Source organism: Schistocerca cancellata, chromosome 10, assembly GCF_023864275.1.
Source record: "Schistocerca cancellata isolate TAMUIC-IGC-003103 chromosome 10, iqSchCanc2.1, whole genome shotgun sequence".
NCBI classification, from domain to species: Eukaryota; Metazoa; Arthropoda; class Insecta; order Orthoptera; family Acrididae; genus Schistocerca; species Schistocerca cancellata.
In genome coordinates this window covers 205,063,834-205,073,784 of record NC_064635.1, presented here as the reverse complement: position 1 = coordinate 205,073,784, position 9,951 = coordinate 205,063,834, and positions in this window count along the sequence as shown.

The following is a 9,951-nucleotide window of genomic DNA, read 5'->3' as shown; positions in this document are numbered from 1 at the left end:
GTGGTTGGTATTTCCTATTAAGAAGTAATGTTTTGAACTGTACTTACAGGTTGCGTGGACAATTTCCTGTATATTACGCTCCTGTTGCATGTTTGGTGTTGTTCTTATAAATTCCAGTGTGCGGTTTTTTATCAATATACCGTAATATTACACGCAAGTGAGGAAGGCAGAAGTACAAAAGTTGAAGATTGACGATTTTTCTTCGAATGATCGTTTCTGTCATATCCTCGAACACTGACCATTCCTCCTGTATATTATACCAGTTGAAAAATATAAACAGATACACACAGGAGTAGCAGACGCATCCACAGCCACAAGAAACGGCCGCATCCTGCAACAGCATAACGGAGTGCGCGAGGTGTGAGTGGATCTTCGCAACATGAAAACAGAAATATATTCAGTGTCAGTGAAAGTGGAGTGTACTAATATCGAACGCCTATGGGTAGAAAAACGTCAGAAATGCAGTCGAAAACAAAAAAACTCTAGTAATAATTGCACTTTAATATTATTTAATAGTAGTAATTTAAAACATGAGAACTATGTACATCTTTGCAATCAGATTTGTAAGAAAAACCAAATCGTGACAGTGGACACTTTTGATGGATGAAAAATGCGAGAACGCATATGGTATTTTATTACAGTAACAAAAACTCTAGAGGAAGACTGGAATACAGGCAGCAAACAATTGAGGACGTAGGCTGCAATTGCTACAGTGAGATGGAAAGGTTGGCACAGGAGAGAAATTTGTGGCGGGCTGCATCAAACCAGTCAGAAGACTGATGACACAACAACAACAACAACAAAAGTGTGCATCCCATATTACTTTATTAATTGCGATTTGGAAGATAGACTTAAAAACGACATGTATCCACGTAGGCCAAGTAATCTATTGTCACGGTTCTTTTTCCTTTCTACATATATTCCACGTGGATAGAAGACCTCCTACAACGGCGCCTATGAAATACCACAACCTTTGTGGTGTTCGAACCGCGAACCTCCGCTACACGAGACGCTATTCCGCGACTACGAAACCCCACGCATCTGGTACTTCCCAGAGTGAAACACCGTGGTTGGAAAACCGTTCTCACGTCGAGAAAATTGCCACTTGATTCAGTCGCTGGCATTCCACTTTAAACGTGGCGAAAGGCTAGAGAGTAAGCTTCAGTATGCGCAGAAACTCAATTGCTTTCCAATGGCCGTTCGTATAATCGCAACCTAAGTTACGAAACAGATGTTCCTACTCTCTGCGCGGAGTGGAACGACGGGTAACGACCGTAAAAGCTGAACTGCAGTTTACAGCAAACGACAGGCTGGCAGCTTGCATTGAGTGTGTCGATTGTATGGAGCCCTGCTTGGAGCCAAGCCGACTTAAATAACACCTACATTCTGCACACAACTGGGAGGGTATACTCGTCATACGGTGAGTGCAGAGAGCAAGAGGAAGGAGAATTAAACTAATTGTGCTAGCTTCCAGCGACGGAAACGTGCAGCGGACACCGTACTTGGTCAGCGATGTGTGTGTGTGTGTGTGTGTGTGTGTGTGTGTGTGTGTGAGAGAGAGAGAGAGAGAGAGAGAGAGAGAGAGAGAGAGAAATGAAAAATTTGCGAATTTATTCTATTCCGTGTAGATTGAACGGGCAGTGTTTCACTTGGACGCCATTCTGCCCGTGAAAAATACTTGTTATCGAATAATATTAGAGATGACAGTATGATTATCAAATGAAAGTCACGAAAAATATTAAGTATAGTAGGAAGCGCGGTAAAAGTCTGTGAAGGTCCATTGCTGCAGAGTGGAAAGCCGCACAGGTCACACCAACACAGAAAAAAGGAAATTGAAGTAATCCGCTGAATTATAGACTCATATCGTTAATACAAATATGTAGCAGAATTTTGGGACATACACTTCGTTCCACCATTATGAAATGTCTGAAGAAAAACATGTAGTAACACGTAACCAAGACGGATGCAGAAAATGTCATTCTTGTAAAACACAAGTGGTTCTTTATTCGCACGAAGTAGCGAATGCTATCTACAGGAGACTCCAGTTTTTTTTCGATATTTATAGATTCCCATAAGACTACTCAAAAAAGGTTTAAATGGCTCTGAGCACTATGGGACGAAACATCTGAGGTCATCAGTCCCCTAGAACTTAGAACTAGTTAAACCTAACTAACCTAAGGACATCACACTCATCCATGGCCGAGGCAGGATTCGAACCTGCGACCGTAGCGGTCACGCAGTTCCGAACTTTAACGCGTAGAACCGCTCGGCCACACTGGCCGGCCAGAAGACTATTGACACCATCACTAGAGGCTTCTAATGAGAATGCGTGCTTTTGGAATACCTATTCAGTTGTTATTGGTTACGTGATTTGCAGTCAGGAAAGTCACTGATGGGAAGCTACCTAGTGAGACCGAAGTTATATGTTGGGTTCGACAGTTAGTGTTCCGGCCCGCTGCTGTTCCTAATGTATATAGACGGTGTAGGAGACAATATGAGCAGCCCTCTTTGATTATTTGCAGGCAAAGCCATCTAGTAAAATCAACAGAACATGAAAACGAATTACAAAATGCTTCAGAGAAGGTAATTGCATGGTGCAAAAACTGAGCAATAAAAAGTGGCAAGGCCCTGCAAACGAGTGCTAAAAAATACCTTCAAATTTTGGTTATGCGATGAATCGCACAAATTTAAAGGTAGTCGATTCAGTTAAGGGGCTCCGGAAAGGCTCAAAATCATGAAAAGTTCAAATTTTACTTTTTTGCGTTTTCTGAATCTGCAGACTATTACCTTTTAATAGATATATAATTTATTCAATTCCGAAGACTACAACTATTTTTAAATTTTTTTTGAAATGTGTTCTACATAGGCGTGACCCACTGTGGCGCTGTTAAACTGCTGTCAAATGGTGTTATTATTAACGTCCGTGTTCATCAGGTACATTTTAGTGATGTGAGATAAAGTATGTGTTGTGGCTAACCTGTGATGGTTCAATATATATCGCTGGTGTGATTGTCGATTGTTTCATGTTTATTTACTCTGTCGTTATCTCGAAAATCTTCGTAATTAATTCTGTTTCTTGAGTCTCTGTTTTGTTGAAGTATAATAATGAGTAAAAGTAAAGTTGCTGTTGCGACTTTCAATGATGGCAACATTGTAAGGTGCAAGGTATTTAGAAATATGGGAATGAAGATAGGTTCTAACATGGAACGAGCGATGCTTGCTTTAGACAAGGAACGCCTTCGGGCTGCAGACAGGGCTGTAAAGAGTCTAGAAATACAAGCAAGAGTAAACAGGAGGAGAAAAAAGAGGAAGCTGGAGAAGGAGTTTGCAGAGGATGAAGATAATCCATCCTATGGACCTCGAATGCACTAAAAAGTTAATCCAATCTTTGTCGCTCGATTCCCAAAACTTTTATTTTCTCATACTAATTACATGTTTTCTAAGGATCTTCCAAACATATTTGTTTCAAACTTTCAGTAAATGTTACACAGTACCTTCTGCATAATTTAACACAGCCTTTTTCCAAAAAACTGTATATTTTTGAATATATAAATAAAAAATTGCAAAAGAAATGTTGTGAATTTTCATTACAATTGAAAAAAAAATCATCTTTAATAACTGAACTAAAATTTTGTAAAATCCCTGTGTTAAGTTGTAGCCCATATTCCAATAAATAATCTGTAAAAAGTTCAACTTCCTACCTCAAATACTTTGTGAGGAAAGATGTAATTTATAAGCGTTATTTTAACATTGCAAGTATAGGGCGTTCCGGAGCCCCTTAAACGCTTAGGGATTACAATTACGAGCAACTTAAATTAGAACCAACACATAGAAAATATTGTGGGTAAGGTGAACCTCAGACGGCGTGTTGTTTGCTGATCACGTACATCGTGCTACAAATCTATTAGACAGATTGCCTACCGTAAGCTAGTCCGTCGTCGTCAACGGGGATACTGCTGCGCGTTGTGGGATCCGTCGTAGTTCCGAGTGACGGAGGTGATGGAAAAACTTCAGAGAATGGCGACTGGTTTCATTTTGTCTATCGGCCCAAACCATGCAGTCAACGGTTTGTCACATACCTCCACTAGATCTGCCTCTACATCACCACTGTGCAAATCGCGCATAAGTACTTCGCAGAGGGTGGTCGAACCACTTTTTATTTCTCTGCTATTCCACTCTCGAGTAGTAATATGACAAATGAACACCTAAACCCTTCCGTGCGAAATCTGATTTCCCTTATAGTCATTGATCCCTATGTAAGTGGGGGTCAACAGAATATTTCCGTGTGCGGAGGAGAAAGTCGCTGACTGAAATTTCGTGAAAACATTTCGGCGCAACGAGAAACTCCCTAGTTTTATAATTGCCACCGTAACTCGAGAATCATATCCGTAACAGTTTACCGTATTTCACGATAATACAAAACGAGATGCCCTTCTTTGAACTGTTCCGATGTCCTCCGTCAGTCTTACTTGGTAAGGATTTCATAACGTGCAGCAGTACTCCAGAAGAGGACGGACAAGCGCAGTGTAGGCAGTCTCTTTAGTATATTTTTGCATCTTAAAGTGTTCTGCCAAGAAAACGCAGTCTTTGATTTTGCCTTCCTCACAACATTGAATGTGATGGTTCCAGAATAAGTTGTTCGTTGTTGTAATTCCTGGACACACTTTAAATTTGTGCGGCTTACCGCGTAACCAAAGTTTAACGGACTCCTTTTAGAACCTATGTGGATGACCTCACACTTCCTGTTGTTTTGAAGCAATCGCCAGTTTTAGCACCATACAGATATGTGATCTAAGTCATTTTTTATGTTCTGATGACTTTACTAGACGGTTAACGAAAGCATCATCTGCAAACATCACAAATACAATCCAAATTATCCATACAGGTAGCTGTGAATAAGCCAGTTTCGTTAATTTCACCTCTATAGTTTCCGGAAGAGTACATGCGTTTAAATTTGACGTTATAAGTGAAGTAGCCCACACCAGAATTAAAACTCTGCTATCAGCGTATTTATTGTACACTCAGGCGCCAAAGAAGGTAGTGTAGACTTGCGTATTTAAATAAAGAGATATGTAAGCAGGCAGAATACGGCGGTGCAGTCGGCGACGCTTATATAAGACAACAAGTGTCTGGTGCAATTGTTACATCGGTTGCAGCTGCTACAATGACAGATGCATTAGTGTCATACCGCTCATTAGGTTCCTATTATTTCAGGTCGCATTTATTTGCCATATTTCCCATTGTATTTGAATGTTACGTATAAGCTCGATAAGTTGCTGTGGGAAGCAGTGACACAGAACGCTAATGCAGCCCACAGGGAGGCGAGTCCCACAATCGGCAAGCAGCCAGCGATGTTGGTCGCGCCATAATACTTCGCTGTAAGTACGACGGCGGCGTGAGTAACCGACCGCTGCGTGAGAGCGTACCTAGCGGAGCACTTGTAGACTGTATAACACGACATTCAGGTCCAAAACAGCTGCTTATCTCTGTATCAAATATTAATCAAGTAGTGCCTCTGGAGAAGTTCTACTTGCGTGGCTGCAATTGCATGTGTGGGTGGCAAATCTACGTTAAATAACAGTTCGGTGTCATTATTGATAAACACTGTAAAATAAGACACAATTTTTCCGTAGAAAACACACAGTTCCATATATTACTGAAAACACAGTTTACACTAGGATTTCGTCCAAACGTAGACTTACTTTGCGTCGAACAAAAATCACTAGCACATTTCGTGCGACATCAGAAGGATTTGTACTTTGTCAGTGGTATTCATATTCCATTGAGTTTATTGTATACTGTTCTAAATCAGTAAGGAAGCGGTAATGACTCTTAGATTGTTCCTAACGTTGTTGTTGTTGTCGTCTTCAGTCCTGAGACTGGTTTGATGCAGCTCTCCATGCTACTCCATCCTGTGCAAGCTTCATCATCTCCTAGTACTTACCGCAACCTACATCCTTCTCAATCTGCTTACTGTATTCATCTCTTGGTCTCCCTCTACGCTGCCCTCCAGTACCAAATTGGTGATCCCTTGATGCCTCAGAACATGTCCTACCAACCGACCCCTTCTTCTAGTCAAGTTGTGCCACAAACTTCTCTTCTCCCGAATACTATTCAATATCTCCTCATTAGTTATGTGATCTACCCAGCTAATCTTGAGCATTCTTCTCCAGCACCACATTTCGAAAGCTTCCGTTCTCTTCTTGTCCAAACTATTTATCGTCCATGTTTCACTTCCATACATGGCTACACACCATACAAATACTTCCAGAAATGACTTCATGACACTTAAATCTATACTCGATGTTAACAAATTTCTCTTCTTCAGAAACGCTTTCCTTGCCATTGCCAGTCTACATATTATATCCTCTCTACTTCGACCATCGTCAGTTGTTTTGTCTCTGACAGACTTACAATGTCATCGGGGAAACTCAAAGTTTTTATTTCTTCTGCATGGATTTTAATTCCTTCTTCGAATTTTTCTTTTGTTTCCTTTACTGATTGCTCAATATACAGATTCAATAACATCGGGGAGAGACTACAACCCTGTCTTACTCCCTTCCCAACCACTCTTTCCCTTTCATGCCCCTCGACTCTTATAACTGCCATCTGGTTTCTGTACAAATTGTAAATAGCCTTTCGCTCCCTCTATTTTATCCCTGCCACCTTTAGAATTTGAAAGAGAGTATTCCAGTCAACATTGTCAAAAGCTTTCTCTAAGTCTACAAATGCTAGAAACGTAGGTTTGCCTTTCCTTAATCTTTCTTCTAAGATAAGTCGTAGGGTCAGTATTGCCTCACGTGTTCCGATATTTCTGCGGAATCCAAACTGATGTTCCCCGAGGTCGGCTTCTACCAGTTTTTCCAGTCGTCTGTAAAGAATTCCCATTAGTATTTTGCAGCCGTAACTTATTAAACTGATAGTTCGGTAATTTTCACATCTGTTAACACGTGCTTTCTTTGGAATTGGAATTATTATATTCTTCTTGAAGTATGATGGTATTTCGCCTGTCTCATACATCTTGCTCACCAGATGGTAGAGTTTTGTCAGGACTGGCTCTCCCAAGGCTGTGAGTAGTTCTAATGGAATGTTGTCTACTCTCGGGGCCTTGTTTCGACTGAGGTTCCTAAACGTATATCGCGCTAAAAGTGGCTATTTGAATATTTATCTGCTACAAGGGACATGAACGAGAGGACTACACAGCATAGGTGGACGGATTTCTTACGCGTCGTTTCACAGCGTTCATACTAGAACGAGCTGCCTTTTCTTTGTAGTCTCAGGTGAAAAGGGAAGCTCAGTTTAACTGTACTGCGGAGTCGTGGCTATTCTGAAGCCGAGTGGTCTAAGGCGCTACAGTCGTGGACTGCGCGGCTGATCCCGGCGGACGTTCGAGTCCTCCCTCGGGCACGGGTGTGTGTGTTTGTCCTTACGATGATTTAGGTTAAGTAGTGTGTAAGCTTAGGGACTGATGACCTTAGCAATTAAATGCCATAAGATTTCACACACATTTGAACATTTTTGCTATTCTGAGGTACACAAAGTGAGTTTTAGTTGACGAGCGGAGCTTGCAGACTGCGCTCGTCGTACTCCCAGACATTGGGAAATTAGATAGAGGGCAGATACTAAGACTCGTCTAAGCTTCCTAAACGATTGGATGAGGGGAAAAAAATAGTAAGGAAAGCAAAGACCATAAATATCGCGATGCTAGACGGATTGATTTAGGTCCGATCCGGGGTAGTCGTGTCACTACGTAGACGATGGTAAGTCTTCAGCCTGCTTTCACTATCTCAGGCTGACAACTTTGCACCAAGCAGCAGAAGCGACCATCTAGTGGGAAGCCAGTGGCAGCCCGCCAGCGCCACGCCTCTGGCAGGCACTTGCTGTACGAGTGCTGGGGTGTTGGCAGTCCGCCTTTTCGCCGCGGGACAACGGAGTAGCTAGCCGCGTCTTGCCCAGCTGCCCCTCTGTTTGGCCCCTCCCTGTGTGTCTCTGTGGCACGAGGTAAACACACAGGGGTCAAGTTTGTGTATAAGAAATTAGGATTTTTCGAATCGAATTCGTGACTGTCCTTAGCTACCTCGGATGTCGTCTTGAATTCGTGTCCAGAAGACGAAATGCCAGCACCTTAAGCAGTAGTAAGTAATCAACTCGACACCGTCGAAGTCAATATACGTGCTTTAATAGAAAATTACCACATTTCAATGATGATCAGCTGGCAGACCGTTCCATTATCACCACCAAGTAGGTAAGCAATTGCACAAAAGCTGCGACATGTGTATTTATTATTTTTTATTTATTTATTGCCAAATTATAGACCAGTTACCTGATCTTTAAAACAGGTCGTACATCTTACAATTTTCGTTGTTCATCTTTTTACAGTTTTCTTTCCTTTTGTTTTATCTACAAAATTTACAAAGAATGACACTTTTCAAAATAACAATAATTTAAGGTTGAAATATAAATAAAATTTTGTTGTTTTTTAAGAAGAATATAGAAAGAAGATGGGATAGGTGAGAGATTTGTTAGTACCATCACCGATGTGACTGACGGTGAATACCTAGGAATGGTTTCTTCGAGCCATGGACCGCCAGTCACACACACACACACACACACACACACACACACACACACACACACAATGGTTATTATTAGAGAAATAATGTTTCTTATCCTATTTGTTACTAATCCTATGTATTAACTACATTAGGTGCGCACCCATGTACAGCATTTGGTGTTTTCTTGGCTAGATTGCTAGCAATTTGCTTATTTACTGTCACATCTCAGCTTCCTCCTCCTGTTCCTCCTCATTGTCACTATTTTCGCTGTCACTGTGGGTATCGCTGTCCATCCTCTGGAGATTGCTGTTACGCTGCACATCGGCGTTCCTGTGATGTCGTGCCCGCATATACTCTTCATGTGTTGTTTTTGAAATACTGTTTGTCAGTGCGTTTAATTGTGCCCATTGTTCTTCGTCTCTTATTGCTGTATATATATATATATCTATGTCTGCATCTGTGTAATCTAAGTGTAGTGTATGTCTATTGTTCGCGTATTGCCCGCAGAAAAAGTGTGTTCTGGGGAACCTTCTTCCCCGCATGTGCATGTAGGTGTCTGCCTCAGACTCACGCGGTTTAAATGCGTGGGATAAGGTCCGTGCCCGGTTGAGAAATGTACCATACCGCGGCTGGGATCGATATGTCTCATTCTCAACCGCTCCCTTATGTCAGGGAGGAAGTCGTGCAGTCTACGTCCCTTATCACTTACATCCCACTCACCTTGCCACGTATCCAAACGCCAACTTTTAAGGTGACGCATCGTCTCTATGGCCACACCATATTGTGTGTACCTTATCTAGTCTCCCCACCTTTAACCAGTACCTTGCAGCTCTGTATTTGATCGTGATATCTATGGGGCATATTCCGAGCACCACACACAGTGCATCCGCTGAGGTGGTACCGAAGGCTCCAGATAGCCTAAGTAGGACACTTCTCTGCCCTCGTCTGACGGATGCTTTGTTGGTGACCACGTTCAGTCTATGTGCCCACGTGCTAGCTGCAAAGCTGAGTACTGATTCGAAGAGCGCACAGTGGTATGTACGTGTGACTGGTAGAGGTAGTCTGTACTGTTTTGAATTTAGCCTCACCAGTTTGTGGAGTATTTTTTCTGCTTTGTCTGTTGTTAGCCTTATGTGCTCGTGGAAATTCAATTTTTCATCTATGTGTACCCCAAGATAGAGCGTAATGCGTGCTCGTTTGATGTTTGTGTCCCCAATTTTAATCGAAGGATTCCTTTGGAGTGGTCCTTTCAGTGAAGTGTATGTGTAACTGCGACGTGTGTAACTCAAATACACGCGTGGCAGTTTGTGATTTATGTAAATTGAACGCGGAGAGGTGGAGCAAGGAACGGAAAGGGGAGGGATCGCTGCCGTCAGCTGCATTGGGACGTCACGCG